Below are 16,859 nucleotides of genomic sequence, written 5' to 3'. Positions count from 1 at the left end.
CAGGTTTGCTCTCTACCACACTACTGCCTGGTTCCCCTGGATTGCTTCCTTCTGTCCCCCTTGGGCGTACCTGTGTCCAGAGGTTGGACTCAGTCTCTCCTGGGTACACTGCCAGGGGTAATGGTAGCAGTTCCTCCACGTCAAGAATGTCAGGGCTCCCTAGGACGCTCAGTCCCCCCAGGGCAACAGCGGTTCTCCTTGGTGCTCCACTCCAGCAGCAGGGAAAAAGCATTTGTTTCCTCTGGCAGCTCCTCCTTAACTGAGCTGCTGGGCCAATCTTTTATATTTCCCCTTTCTGTCCTGCCCCTCTGCTTCTGGTGTGCAGGGTGTGGCTCTCCTAGCTCTACACACCAGGCAGTTTGCGGTGCTCCCTCTGTGTCCACCTCTGAGCGGGGCCACACCTCCTCGCTACAGGGTTATAATGGGGTTATTCAGGATGCAGGGAGTGAAAGGAGAAGATAAATATTTCTTAATTTCAACTCCTAGCAAAATATTAGCATGACAAAGAGACTTATTTGGATATATAGAGTCCATATGTGAGCATTCTTCCACAGCATATAAGGACTTCCATGTAGAAAAAAGGGTTTTCAAAAGGTACTGTTATAGCAGCCAGTCAGAGATTCTGGCCTTCAATATACATTACATATCAAAGTGAAGAGATTTTGGTGAAGACACAAATTGTCTTATTTTTCCCTAATGTGTTATTGTTAAATACCTCAATTTTTTACTTTTCTATATCTTCATTCTAAAACTTTAAAAAACCTTGTGAATTTAAAAGTATTCTATTTGCAATATTCTCATACATTATATAACCTTCCAATTTCATTTTATTGATCACATCAAGGAAATGTAATTATCTTCATTTACTTGCACAATGTTAAACTGCAAGATATATCCTACAAAAAGAGTTGAAGAGTGGTTTTTGTTTGTTTTAAATGATGGAACTTTCAGACCCAACAAAAAACCTACTGTGATGTTGCACTCCATAAGCTTTATGAAAATATGCTTATGAGTGTGCATATGATGTAACTGGAATATGCTTTATGCAAAAGGTCTTGTAAGATATCATTACATAGCTTATAATCTACTGTGTTCATCCTATTTGTTTGCATGTATTATTTCTATGTCTGGAGTTAGGAGAATAAGATATAAACTTGTATTACTGATGTAAACATATTAAGTGGAAGCCATTAAGGATGTTTCAGAATCATTGTTCCTGCTTTGAGTAGGGGGTTGGACTAGATGACTTCCTGAGGTCCCTTCCAACCCTGATATTCTGTGATTCTATGATCATTTGGAACACCTCATTTTTCACTGTTCATTTGGTGGAATTCTCTTTAAGGCCTCAGTAACAAGTTATTCAGATGCATTTGCATGGTATTTTTCAATCTTCCTACTTCACCTCACCAAAACATGACTGTAATTACACATATTTTGCTCATATTTGCTGGTAACTAAAATGAACGTATGTGTCTCTCTTCAGGCCCAATCCTTCAAATGCTTTACACACGTGTAACTTTTCTTGCATGTGTAATCTCTTTGGGCCTTATTTTCCTTTCACTTATACCAGTGTATATCAAGAGAATCCACCCTGGAGTTAAACTAATGTAAAACTTGTGCAAGGACAGAATAAGTTCAAAGAGACTATTTACCTGACAAAGTGTTTGCATGACTAGACCTTAATCTAGTTTCCCCACACACAATGAACAGTCATCTGTAACTCTCCTACGTCATCATTTGTCTATACCTGCTAACAAGATTGCTTTTTTACTTTCATACTAATTTTCATCCGGTGTTGCATTTCCAGAGCCAGTGTCCATCCAGCAGCAAACACATGAAGGCTCTTTATAATATTATGCTTGATGGCATTTTCAAAAAGCTTAAAATTTTTGTAGTAAATGTGACTGTTTTTCATCAGTACTTCAAGTAAAATAGTTGGTGACAAATGTGTCACTAACTCCAAGATTTGTTCAGCCTTTTGCAGTCTCAAGTGAAGACATGTCTCACATTATAAAATAGAAAGCTTATTTTAAAACTCCCCTCCAAGGCACAAATTCATGTCAAACCAGATCACATAAATAGATGCTCACATGGATCTTTCCATGTATTTAATTACATGCCAAATTTAACATGTATTGTAAATTAGGATCTAAAATATCCGATGAGTAGCAGAAATATGAGTAGAGATGAAGACAAAACATTGTGTAGACATAAAACTCACTGGTAATTACCTATATCTAATTTATTTATTTTTTGCAGTCATTTTGCTATAGTCTGAAGAACCACAACCTTGAACTCGAATAAGTAACCCCCATAAAGCTCACTTGTAAAAGTTACCACGCTAACTGGTGTTCTCCTGCATCCGATGAAGTGAGCTGTAGCTCACAAAAGCTTATGCTCAAATAAATTGGTTAGTCTCTAAGGTGCCACAAGTACTCATTTTCTTTTTGGTGTTCTCCTGTTAGTTTCATGACAAAAAGTGAGCCAAAAAGCCTGCCAAAAATCACACAGCATGGAATAAAAATGCAAATTATTGCAAGCCCTGAAGCCAGGGGAGCTTTTATTATAATAACAGAACCACGTTCATGTCCTAATGATATCAATGTACAAGTAACTCTTTTTACAGAGGATATTTTGTGAATGTGAAAAGTGCCAGCACAAAATGGGTAAGGTGAGATGGGTGATTTAAAATGTACTTAATTAGTTACACCAAATGGCTTGATTTTCAGAGTTCTTGCGTACCCACTGTGACAAATTGGGTGTTCTTTCTGTATGACTTCTGAATTTTGGATTTTATGAAATTGTATCATGAAATTACTTGTGTCATGGAAAGCCTATTTGTAGGTGGACCGCTCATGAATTAGCAGGGTTGTACCTCGTCTCTGCCAGGACAGAGACAGAGACAATTCTGAGTGATTATCACTCAATGATCCTCTATTCAAAATCAAATACTCTGGGACAATGGTTTGTTCTACCTGGGAGAAGACACTTCCTCCTCTTGTCTGAAGGGAGGGTGTTTGGAAGTAATGGAAAGTTACCAGAATAACAAACAATGCAGGTGACACTGGCAGATGCCTATAAAAGGACTCAAAGCAGGACTGGGTGAGAAACCCATGTTGCACCAGATTAAAATGAGGGTGTTAAACTGTAATCAGAAGTTCCAACTTTTGGGGTGAAGCTCTGGGAAAGATGTGTGTTTAAGTATTGAAAGGTCAGCAGAGAGTCTAAGTGGCTGGACAGCAGGTTTCAATATTTGGAAGGTGATTCCCAGGTAGAAGGTCTACACCCAGTGTGTCTAGGTACCCTGAGTCTGGCACAGCGGCTAGACTCCATTCAGACTCCAAAAGCTTAAGACACCCCAGGGGATCCAGAGCACAGAGGGCTGGGTTCCCCTCTCTGCAGCTGAGGTGGGCAGCAAGGAAGGGACACTCCCCCGCCCCGCCCCCCCCCCACTCTCCTGCTGGTAATAGCTCACCTAACCTGATCACTCTCATTACAGTGTGTATGGTAACACCCATTGTTTCATGTTCTCTGTGTATATAAATCTCCCCACTGTATTTTCCACTGAATGCATCCGATGAAGTGAGCTGTAGCTCACGAAAGCTTATGCTCAAATAAATTTGTTAGTCTCTAAGGTGCCACAAGTCCTCCTTTTCTTTTTGCGGATACAGACTAACATGGCTGCTACTCTGAAACCTGTTGCTAGGAAATGTGACATCCAAATCCGCTATTGGCCTCAATGAAAATTGTAGGAGCACAGCCCCTTTGAAAATCTGCATTAAATGACCCCTTTTCAATTAAAAAGTAGGCAGCACTTCAGTGTGTGTACAATGAAGCTATTTCCTGAGCACTCAGATACATGTTTTAAAAAACTAATAGTTAAAATATGACATCAGTAGCTTGTTCTCCTTATTAAAGCATGGAGAGCATGCATTTAACACTTGTTACTTTTATTTAAACATTGCATAGCTAGCATGACACCCATACAACTAGAGCCTGATGTTGACTGCAGCCTGCAGCTCCCCACAGTCCAGAACTCTGCCTTCCAAACTGAAGTATGACCTTTGTTCTCGGCAGCCGCATGCACATACATAATGCCTTACATAATGATAAAATACACTCCAGACAGTGACTGTATGCTCTGACCTTCCCTCTCCCTCTCATTCACTGTTCTCCTGATTCCACCCTACTCTCACTAGCCTCTATCCTTCTCTCCCTACCTCATCCATTTAATGTCCCTTCCTTGCTTTCTCCACACATTTGTCTTTCCTACTTATTTGCTTCCATTAAGAACTCATCCTTTCCTAGCCCCCAACCACATTAAAAACCTCACTACAAACACACACACGCACATGCACACACAAAGGAACATTTAAGAGTTATCAAGGCTTCATACATGGTAAATTAATGGTACATTTCAATCGAACGTCCTAAAGAGAACTTGCATTCTGCACTGAACTCATAAGTAGCCCATGTGAAAAGGAGAAGGAAAAATAGCATGCATACTTTTCAGGTAGCCTTCATTGCAGAAAACAGAATTAAAGATGGAGGCTAGTTGCTAAAAGCAAAAAGAGCTGAAGTAGGTTACCTTTGGCTTTTCTTTCACTTCATCAGCAACATATGAGAAGATACAATTTTGACAGGAAAATGAAAGGAACTAACAAAACAGTAACCAAAGACATGTTCCAACTTTAGGTCCCAATTATAGCTTACATTGCTCAAAGCTAGGAAATGTGCAAACATCTAATACATATGAACAAGAGAAGTCAAACAAAAGAACACAATATTAGCTTCTTGTGCTTTCCTGTTTTTCTAATTAAAACTACAACCTATACAACTTACAAATGTAACACAAAGTAATATTAGGGGGTGTCAAGGTTCCTTCCCCACTCTGAACTCTAGGGTACAGATGTTGGGACCTGCACTGAAGACCCCCCTAAGCTTATTCTTACCAGCTTAGGTTGAAAACTTCCCCAAGGTACAAACTTTGCCTTGTCCTTCAACAGTATGCTGCCACCACCAAGCGTTTTAAACAAAGAACAGGGAAAGAGACCACTTGGAGATGTCTTCCCCCAAAATATCCCCCCAAGCCCTATACCCCATTTCCTGAGGAAGGCTTGATAATAATCCTCACCAATTGGTACAGGTGAACACAGACCCAAACCCTTGGATCTTAAGGACAATGAAAAATCAATCAGGTTCTTAAAAGAAGAATTTTAATTAAAGTAAAGGTAAAAGAATCACCTCTGTAAAATCTGATTACAGGGTAATCAGATTCAAAACACAGAGAATCCCTCTAGGCAAAACCTTAAGTTACAAAAAGACACAAAAGCAGGAATATACATTCCCTCCAGCACAGCTTATTTTAACAGCCATTAAACAAAAGAAAATCTAACGCATGTTCTAGCTAGGCTACTTACTAACTTAACAGGAGTTGGAAGGCTTGCATTTCTGATCTGTTCCCAGCAAAAGCATCACACAGACAGACAGAACCCTTTGTTTCCCCCCTCCTCCAGAGTTGAAAGTATCTTGTCCCCTCATTGGTCATTTTGGGTCAGGTGCCAGCGAGATTATTTTAGCTTCTTAACCCTTCACAGGTAAAAGGGTCTTGCCTCTGGCCAGGAGAGATTTTATAGCACTGTATACAGAAAGGTGGTTACCCTTCCCTTTATATTTATGACAGGGGGAGACAGGGTTTAAGGATAAATTGGTAGCAACCTAATGCTGGTAATACAGACCAAAAATTAAAGAGTCTTCAAAACACAAATTACATTTAATATATTCTGCTAGAATTATTTTTGCTACACCCAAAAAAAGAAAAAAAAAAGCATATTTACAAGATTTAAATGAACAATATAATTAAGAGAAATGGCCAAACCTCAAAACTAGCCTGCTTAAATTTGATAGCCAGGAACACAACATTACTTCCACTCTCACAAATTCTACCCCAGCTCCCGCCTTTTGCATTTACAAAAATAGAAACTCACCATGCAGCATTGTGAACACACACATGCTCGATGTAATATAGGTGTCAGGCTGACTATGGCTTGCCTAAATATGCATGGTGAAACACACTTTAGGTGCCTATCTTATGAAAAATTAGTTGATTTTTTTCTTAAAAAGCAGGAAAGGAATTTTGCCCTGCCTTCCTCCCTCCTTCCCCACACCAAATAATAAATAAAATAATAATAATAATTAATAAACCAATCAGCAGCATCCCAGAGAATCAACCAGGAGTCAAAAAGGTGGAGCTCACTGTGCCAATGGACAGGTAGCAGGAACAGAGAGAGGCAGGCCAGTGTGGGTGGAATGGAAAAGAGAGGGGGCCCAATGTGCCGGGGAGGGGGGAGGTGCAAAGTGTCCAAAAGAGATTGTTATGGGGGAGGTCGAGTGGAGATCTAACATCCAAGCGGGAGAAGCAAAGTGCCTAAAAAAGCCTGAGGGAGGAGAGGCAAATGCCCAAAGGGGCAGAATATGGGGGGGTGGGGAACTACCCTATGAGGTATGGGGAAAAGATGGGGAGGAGCTGTGAGAGAAAGAAGGGGCCAAATGCACTGGGGAAGTGAAATGGTTAGAGGAAAAAAATGCACAAAAGATGGGAAGTGGTACTGATCATATTAGGAATGCACAGACAGAGTAAGGGAGGTTGCATAAAATATGTGGCCTTGGGGGGGGGGAGAAGTAATCTTAAATGCAATATTTTATGTCACTAGTTAAAGTGTCACACTCTGCAGTGTGTGATGACTGCTAAATAGATTTCTTGCCACTGATGTTTTTCCCCTGCCCACAGTAATTCATCTCACACCATTCAATGAGTTTGACATCCCTTCTAGGGTAGCAGTTTTCAACCTGTGTTCCTGGGGGTCTGCAGATTATGCCTAAGGGATCTGCGAAAGGTTGTCATTACCACAGAACAGTGGTTTTCAACGTGTGGTCCACAGACCCATGGGGGTCCACAGATCATGTCTAAGATTTCCAAAGGGGTCCGCACATCCATTCAAAATTTTTGGGGTCTGCAAATGAAAAAAGGTTGAAAACCACTGCTCTAGGGAAACTGATGTAATACCGTTAATGCTTGTGGCATGCTCTTCAGGGATTAGATGCATCCACGAGCCTGCAACATTGCAAACAGACTCATTTGGCTGCCATAGATAGCAGGGGGCAACAGGTGACACAGGGAGCCCCCCCTCCAAATCTGGATGGGGACCCTGAGTTAAGACTTTGTTTTCCCAAAGATCCTGACCTTTTCCATTTTTTTGGCTCATTCTGCATCCCTGTGGCCCTGCATCACGCATGGCAGCAGATGCCTTTGACTTGTTCATTTCCATCTGCATTTTTTTATGAATAAGGAAAACATTTGGTCTCTGGATCTTACCTAACTGATCTTTAATTCCTTGACAAATACTGGGTTGCTCCTTTACTCCTAGATACTCCATTTGCCAGAAGCACAAGGAAAAAGTCTTTATGGGGACTGGCAGTGGCCTGTGATCCCAGCTGAAACATGTCGGACTATACCACCAAATTTGCCCAAGATTACCAGGTAGGATATTGGGCTACCCTGAAAGGTATTTTACTTCTGTTTTAGGAGGCTGTATAAATCATGGGATTGGGTAGTTTTTTCTGTGAAAAAGGAAAAGGGGAAATTTAAAATTTTCTATAATAAACCTTGAATTTTTCTGCATTTCTGTAAATCAAGGAAGAATACAAATTTCTCCTGCTTCACTGTAGATGACGTGTTTTATAATGCTTCATGACCCGGGTTCGTAGTAAATGTAGCAGCCCTCACTGTCAACCAAATTATGAATGTTGAAGCTTCTTATGCTCCTACAGGTTTGGCAGGCAAGACATTGCACACTGTCACATCATGCAGATACTTGAAATTTGTCTACTGAAAGGAAGTCCTTACACAGTGAACTACTTTAAGGACTTAGAATAGTTCTAAAATTTTTCCCTTTTTAGTTTTCATGAGTTACTTCATCAAGTTCAAAATATCAGACTCCATATATCAGAACCATGTCTCAGATTCAGAGTAATGATTACATAGTTCCACAGACATTAGAATTTTGCAATTAAAACAGGTTTGTGTTCCACATCACAACAGATAAACCCATATTAATTTAATATTAAGGCTTTGTATTTACTGTGAAACTGCATTCCATCTTTATCCGACAGAGCTTTCTATCATTTTCAAGATCCAAAATAAACTTTACAAAGAAAATATGTTTTTAATTGGAATTAAAATCCATACAGGCTTTCCAGGGTTCCATGACTGAACAGTTAAAACATCTTTTTCAAAGTATTTCATTCTGACCACTGAGAAACAAGACTTGGAAGAATGGGAAATTTTGCACCTTTGTTCCACTTTTTGTTTTGGAAAAAATCATTGAACTTTTAAGATCCCCTCTGCATTAAAAATCTTCAGATCAAATCAAGTCTGCATTCCTAATGTACACTATTTTCATTGAAAAAAAATCAAGTCTTTTGTAAATCATCTTATCTTCAGAAGATTAATTTCCTTGAGGAAAGATTTAGATTTTGCACTGGAGAATACTGAGACAAATCTTGCCATAGCTTGGAACAGTCTATTTTAGACTCTATGAAGCAGTCAGCTAAAGTATAAAGACATTTTTGTGAAAGACAAATGTTCGGAAAATCCTGTATTTACATATAGTTAAAACATTCTAAATCTTCAGTGAGTCCCATCCAAGATTATGACTTGGCTGTCATTTGAAACATACAGTCTCCTTCTTGGACCTGGAAGAATACAATTGTTGCAACATAGGAACAACAACTGGGGAAAATAATGGCACTTTATTTTTAATACCTTCCTGAAATGGGGTCATTTATAGTAGGGTTGGCTTGTTGGTGTAGCAAGGAATCCTGAACCCCTGGGTACTTGTAGGTGGGAGGCATTTTAACGGATGCATTTTTCCTAATTGTACATGCCCTGTAAATCTCAGGTCTCATTTCTATCCATACTAAAATCAATAATATTTTCTTCCTGGGACTAATCCACACTCTAAAAATATCCCCAATAAAATTTTAAAATAAACAAAGCAATTAAATTTTAATGTCAAAAGCACTTGCATATCACATAAATCCTCTCATTCAGATTTCTTTAAGAGCAGTCTAAACTAACAGGTTCCCCTCCCCGCCCAAATGACTGATTAATTCAAAACGTTAGAATGAAATGAATAGCTTTTGAATTAATAATTTAGAAACTTTTCAGATTGTCTTCAGTGAATAGCAACAGTGATTTTAACGGGTTGTTTTCAGTGGGAATATACTTTCGTAAAGACATTAGATTTTTTTTTAAATAGTCTACAGAGGAAGTTTTACCAGTGAAAAGCAATGAACTTTATTTTTCCACACATCAGACTTGTCATGGAAAAGCCAGTTTCTCTTCCCTAAACTGAACATTCGACTGGCCCTAACCTGCACCAGTTCACATACAGTTTTTCTATTCTTAAATAATTGACTCATTTCCCATCTTACACCCCATTTTTTCTCACTAATCATTTTAGCTAAACCAAATCACTTAACTTTGTTACTGATCATTCCTTCTACATAATATGCCATGTTTTATTTCCTGTCTTCATGCCACTAAAGTGTAGAGGAAACACTGCCTTGCACCAATCTTGGCTCCAATTTGTAACTGCCGTTACAATCTGCCCAATCTCTATCAATTTATCACTACTCTCGAATTAGAATTTCACGATCAATACCATCAAGTTCCACCAGTTTAAAAGTATGGAAGACCCACATATGTCAGTAACTTTCATTATAGCTTGTCAATTAACTACAGCTAACATTTTGTATCTGCTCCTCAGGATCATCGTTTAAAATGTTAATATTTATTCTTTGCTATTAATTATTTATTTATTATGCAGATGCCTCGGTGATCTGTGTGTTGAATAGAAACAGGCAGGGAGTTCCCTGATCATAACTAAGCAAGTCATAGTGACACTTTCAAACCTTTCCGAAAGTATACTTTTTATTTCAAAATATACTTTTACATTACCAATAGAATTGAAACTTGTAAATAGTGCTTTTAAAGGCTCAGCATAAGTGCAGGGGCTCTCTCCTTTCTGGAAGCAAATATAAAAGGCAACCATGATGTGCAGTTTGTCTCATGGCTCCACCAGAGTTCTCACGTTGATGACACTGTATTCAGCCACATATACAAAACTTTCAGACAGCAACCTATCAAAAGTCGTCTTTAAATCCAAGTAGATGTTTACTTTTTCAACCCTGTTAGCGTTCTCTTGCAAGAAATTAATCAAATTAGTTATGCATGACCTCCCTTTCATTGTACTGATCATCCACAGATATGTCTACACATTGAGAAGCAAGAACATAAATAAGGAGAAAATTATCTAAATGACAAAAATAGTGAAAGCCCTAATGAGAAACACTCGGATTTGTTTTAACTCTGTGTCACAGCCCAAGGGAGGCGATAGCCTTCATATTTTTTACCTTGCTTGAACTGAAATGAGACAGGTGGAATTACTGTATGATGTCCCTACCAATAAACCAGGAATAAAGAAAACTCATTACTATACAGCAGCAAGACCTATAATGTCATTAATGCCCTCTTCTTGATGCAAGAATGTTATTTATGTAGACAATGTGCTAACTGTAGATTCTTGCATACAAGGCATTTTCATATCCAATGAACTGGATTAGGAATTTCCTGTCAAGCCTGATTCTTCATAAATCTCTACCACCTCTGAGAAAGGTTTATCTATTAAAATAATAAATACTCCTTTCCCCCTTCTTTTACACCTTCTATCCACCTCTAAGAATATTAATAAATTAAATTTCTCAACAATCTTAATACAGAAGTGTTATTATCCCCCTTTACTTGTGAGGGTGATCAAAGGACCGAGAGATCAAGGGTAACATTTTAAAAAGTAAAGGAGTACTTGTGGCACCTTAGAGACTAACCAATTTATTTGAGCATATAATATCTTCTGCAGTTTCCACAGTATGCATCCGATGAAGTGAGCTGTAGCTCACGAAAGCCTATGCTCAAATAAATTGGTTAGTCTCTAAGGTGTCACAAGTACTCCTTTTCTTTTTGCGAATACAGACTAACACGGCTGTTACTCTGAAACCTGTCATTTTAAAAAGTGTTTTCAGAACAGCTCACTTAGGCCCAGATTTGTAAAGATATTTAGGCATCGTTGTGCTCAGCATTTCAATATCTAACTGATTAAGGAAGCCTAATATTTTAAAAAGCAATTTAGGCACTTAGGAACCAAAATCCCATTGAAAGTTTTTAGCTTTGGATAGCCACATCCAATTATTGTGATATTCACTATGCCCTCGTACTAAATATATGCTACACCAAGAATAGAACAGCATAATTAACTAGCAACAGGAAGCAAAACTGTAAAGATTTTAAGGGTGCCAGATTGCCAGATAGTGACCAGTCTGTCAAATACATTTAACTATACCCAATAAAATTGGCTAGTCTTATGTGAGCAAGGCAATGGCTCACTCTGCAATGGTTTAGCATATGCTTCCCAGGTCTCTCTCATGTTAGTGAGCATCACACTTGCACTCTATGCAGTTTTAGTCTATTCAGGTCTTTACACCTGCCATTACCATGGAATTTGAGCAACGCAGATGAGCCGGGGAACCTCCTAATATGTAGAGAGCAGGAATATCAGCCAGTTTCCCACTCTTGCCCATTGTCTTATAGTTTTTTAAACATCCAATTTAACTGTGCAATGAACCTTACCATCTAGAGATGGTATGATGTAGTGCTTATTCCCTGCCTCTCAAAGAATTGTGTGGAGGAGAGGGTTTGGTTTGGTTTGGTTTAGTTTGGTTTTAATAGCACTGCTGTATTATAGTGTTTGCCATGAAATGTGGAGCTACAAACGCTAAACGTTTTCTACTAGCAGGGAAAGAAAGAGCAAAGTACTATAAAACATGATCCATGTGCCTTTTTTTTTTTTTTTTTTTCTTTTGGCCAAAACAGCCTCAACACTCAGGTACAAAAAGAGTGCTTCAAAGCAATCCTTCAAGTGTGCTTTCTTCTCATAACTGTCTCAGAAACAGTGCCTTTTTTCTTGGTGGTATGCTTTGTTGTTATGTCTCTACACTCTGAAACCTGTCACTCTAATCCAAGTAATTGAAAGACTACAGTGAGCAATAAAACAAAAACAAAGAAACACTAAGTGTTTTTTCTTAAGTATCCTACAGATTAGGAGTATCGGAGTGTTTCTTTTCTTCAGTGTTAGGTTGTTTTGTATGTGTGTGTGTGTTTGTATTTTTGTTTTTTTATCCTTACACCACATATCAGGGTTAGCCAGATATACTGTGCAACGAATTCAGTAGTTACTTTACACAGTGTAAGTTGGTCTGAGTATTTTTTACATCTAAGGCAAGTAAAGGGGAAGCCAAAAGTAAAAGCCTTGAATTCTGATACTGGAACATAGTTCTGACTCAAGCGGGGTAAAAACATTGACTCAAGCACTGGTCAAAACACCATGAGAGCAATCAACCACCATCCACAGCCAAAAACATTTGTTTTCCTGGGCAATAATGAAAATCCCAGACTCCATCAAATTTAATAATAATAAAGGGAAAAATTATTGGGAGGGAATACAAAGCGGCAATGTTATTACAATACAAGCTTAACCAGAACTAAGTTTTGTTCAGGTCCATGCGTGACATCTTATGTAAATTATTTAACGTGTTTATTTATATAGTTACCAATTAGCTTGCACAATAAACTCTGTCTTTAAAAAATGTGATATAGCTCCTGTGCGGCCCTGGTGAATGAAGCCCTCTGTTTATATATAGGGAAGCAGCAACAGCAGCAAGACAAACTTCCCATACACCCTGCCCTGCCAGCCAGTCTCACCCCTGATCTGTTGGGGGACGTGAATTTTCTTTAGGAGTAATGGGCAATTTTGAGTCTCCATGGTTCATGCAGTTCTTGTCCTCTCTGCTAAGCCTGCTAATTAGTGCAAAGCATAATAGTGACTTCATGACATGGGAGCTGGTACTGACATCCACCAAAAATGCAGTAGAGGGGAACAACTTAATCAATGCTGAATTAGGCTGGATTCATACTGCTGACCTACAGACAAAAGGTTCTGAAGCTCATTAGCAATTACTTGCGTCCAGCCTATTAATGTGAATCATTGAGTGCTAGAGTGTAAGGCCAAAAGGGACCATTAGCTCATGTATGTCTGACCTCCTTTGCACCACAAGCCATTTCATTTCACTTAATTGCCCCTGTGCTGAGCCCAATAACTTGTGTGGCATAACTTCCAGAAACACATCTGATCTGAAGACATGGGAAGATAGGGAATCTACCAGTTTCTTCTAGTGGTTAGTCACCATCACTGTTAAAAACGTATGCCTTATACCAAATTTGTATTTGTCCAGGTTCAGCTTCCAGCCAGCAGTACGTATTTTCTCTGCTAGGTTAAAGCACCCTTTAACGTACCAAAAGAGAGACTCAAGAGGTAACTTGATTCATGTATTAGTATGGTCATGGGGAGAAAACCCTGGGTACTAAATGGATTGAGCTCTTTAAGTATCTCACTAGTAGACGATTTCCCCAGCCCACAAATAATTTTTGTGACTCTTTTCTACATCCTCTCCAATTAGTCAACATCTTTTAAAATGTGGAAACTGGAACTGTACACAGTATTCTTAAACTGGTCTTTCTATACAGAGGAAAAATTACCTCCCTGCTTCCACTCATTATTCCTGTTTATACAACCAAGGATTGAATTATCTTTGTTTGTCACAGCATTGCACTGGGAGCTTATGTTGAATTACTTGTCCACTACGATCCCTACATCCTTTTCAGAGTCATTGCTTTCCAGGATACAATCCTCCATTCTGTAGGTATGGCGCATTCCTCATTCCCAGGTATGAAAGTTTGCATTTGACTATATTAAAAGACATTGTGTTTGAATGGGCGCAGCTTGCCAGGCAATCCAAATCCCTCTGTACAACTGCCCTGGCCTCATCATCATTCACTATTTTGCCAATTTTTCTGTCCACAAATTTTATCAGCAATGATTTTATGTTTACTTACAGATCATTGACGAAAATGTCAGATAGCATCAGGCCTGCCGATCCTGCAGAACCCCATCCTAGTAACTCCCCCATTCAAAGATGATTCACCACTGACAACTACTTTGAGATCTGACAGGTAATAATCCACATGATGTGCTTTATTGATATTATATAATGCTATTTTTTAAATCAGAATCTCATATGGTACAAATGCCTTGCAGAAATGTATTACATCTCCAGTTACCTTTAGCAGCCAAACTTATAATATACTCAAAGAATAAAATCAGGTATGTTTGACAACACTTATTTTCTGGTAAACCCATGTTGACTAGCATTAATTATATTCCGATCTTTTAATTCTTTATTAATTTAATCTTATAACAGCTTTTCCATTATTTTCCCTGGGACTGATGTCAGACTAAGTGGCCCTTAATTACCCGGGTTGTCCTACCTGCTCTTTTTGAATATTGTTACAATCTTAGCACTCTTCCAGTTTTGGGAAATATCAAGATTTATGAAAAGTGAACATCAGCAAGCCAGATATCTCCTCAGACAACAGTTTTTGGATTGTTGGGTTCAAGTTATTTGGGCCTACTGATTGTCTTTAGCCCTGCCAACCATGGATATTTCCCTGTCTTCCCTTAACAATTGGCTACACTTCCCAAAGCTGTAAAACTTTGGAAGTTAGACATTTGGAAACTTAATTTTTACACACACACAGAAATTGGACTGTTTGCCCATCCTGAATGTAAGATAGTCATGATCACTGGTATCTAAACAACCACTAACTTCCAGATCAGTGATTAATTCATCATAATGAGGTCTAAAATGGAGTCATCCTGTGTTGGGTGCAATGACTTTTATATTAGAAAATTATCTATACCTTTTAAAAACTTCAATGATGTTTTATTACTGGCTGCATGGGACCTCCAGCATACATCTTCCAAATTAAAGTCCCCCGTGCCAGAGGGTTTTTTTTTTCCCCTTTGCACATATTGCACATATACCCAAGTACTGGCATTACTCCTTCAAGAGTGAAGCTTGCTTTCTGTCAAGATAAATAAGTTCTGACCTTTGCATAGCAGAGAGGGATGGTATTCTGCTCTTCGTGCACATACACACACTGCTCTCAGCCTTCTTCCAACAAACTCTATTGTGTGTTCATTTCATTCTTGAAGGGAAAGCTCCCATTAAACCAAATACAAATAAAATTTCAGCAATTATGCCATGATCCTCACACTGTCATATTTCTCCCCCTCATGACTCATCTTCCTCCTCTATGAAGAGCAGCCCACTGAGAGGAACTATTTGTGAACTAGTACTAGAATATTGGATTCCTGGGTTCTATTCTGACTTTGGGAGAAGAGAATGATCTTGTAGACCCTCTGGGGATTAAGGCCTTGGTTAATAAGGATTGTGAAATGCACAGACACAAAGAGCAAGCAGTAGAAGAACAAAGCATAGAACTCATGGGTTCTCACCTAGTAGCTCAATGCACCTTCTCCTAGCCTACCAGGTATTGTCTTAGTTGCTCTCTGGATGTTTTATAAATTGTATGGGAATGTGTGACAGACCTGCAAAATGTGTGACACTTGGCAGCATTAAACTTAGCAGGCCTTATTTTAAATTCCTAAAAATAAAGACCTAATCACAGCCACCTCACTTCAGACATAGGCCAACATTTTCAACAGTAGGAGCCTACAGGCAGGCCTTAAGTCTAAATTTAGACACCCATAGGTGGAATTTACGAGAGTACCTAAGGGACTTAGTCCCACTGAATATAATCAAAGTTGATGTCAAAGGGACTTATGCTCCTAAATCACCTAGGCATTTTTAAAAATTCCCACTCATGGGCACCTATATGTGGATTTTGAATCTTAACTTTAGGTTCCATGTTTGAAAGTTTTGGCTATCGTGCCTAACTCAGCCACCAATCACCTTTAGAAACCTTCTTCATAGGCATCTGTCTCCAGTTTGTCTTTTAGACCATGGTTATTTTTTTCCAAAGCCCAACGAGTTTAAACCTGATTGAAAGTTAATGAGATTTAATTTAGTGTCTTTTGAAGTAGATATAGTGTCTTTTGAAAATGAGACCAGTGCTTTCAAAAAAAAATTACCACTCTTCTAGTGCTATCCCCCTCCTCAAAAATGCATATATCATCATATCATCAACAGCTCTCATATATTTCCAGACTTGCTTGCTCTTCTATCCTTGGGCTTAGGCCTGCACTTTTGAAATGTTGAAGCCTGTCATCTGATTTAAGTAGGACATGGAACTGGAACACTAGCACAGGAATGTAATAAGTATACTAGAATTATTGGAAACTTTCTTACTACTACTATGTTCAACAATTCTTCCCCGCCGAATAACACTTCCCAAACACCACTCTAAGGGTGTCTCAAAGTCACTTTGATGCAGTAGTGATGCAAAAAGCTCCTAAAAGCCAACTAACCACAGGCTTACAAGTTTGGACAAATCAAGTTAATCTTTAAGTGCAACTCATGCTTTGATCCGAGGAATATCAGAAGTGAAAGTGGCCAGTTAGACTCTTTCTTAATCAAGATGAGCCCCAAATTTCTTTGAACTAAGGAACAGTGACTTGTGAAACAGCAGCAACAAAATCATCCCTGTTTTTTCCGGGTAATTAATACTGATTCAAATTGTCTTTTTGTCTGGAGGTTGGAGTTGACAATTCAGATTAGCCTTTCAAAATAAGTTAGATCAAACAATCATATCTGATGTGAGTCATGACAGACACAAGGCTGAGGTAATTATACAAATGTGTTAAATCCTCAGTGACATCTTTCAC

The sequence above is a fragment of the Eretmochelys imbricata genome, chromosome 9, assembly GCF_965152235.1.
Source record: "Eretmochelys imbricata isolate rEreImb1 chromosome 9, rEreImb1.hap1, whole genome shotgun sequence".
Classification (NCBI taxonomy): Eukaryota; Metazoa; Chordata; order Testudines; family Cheloniidae; genus Eretmochelys; species Eretmochelys imbricata.
This window is presented reverse-complemented; position numbering follows the sequence as displayed.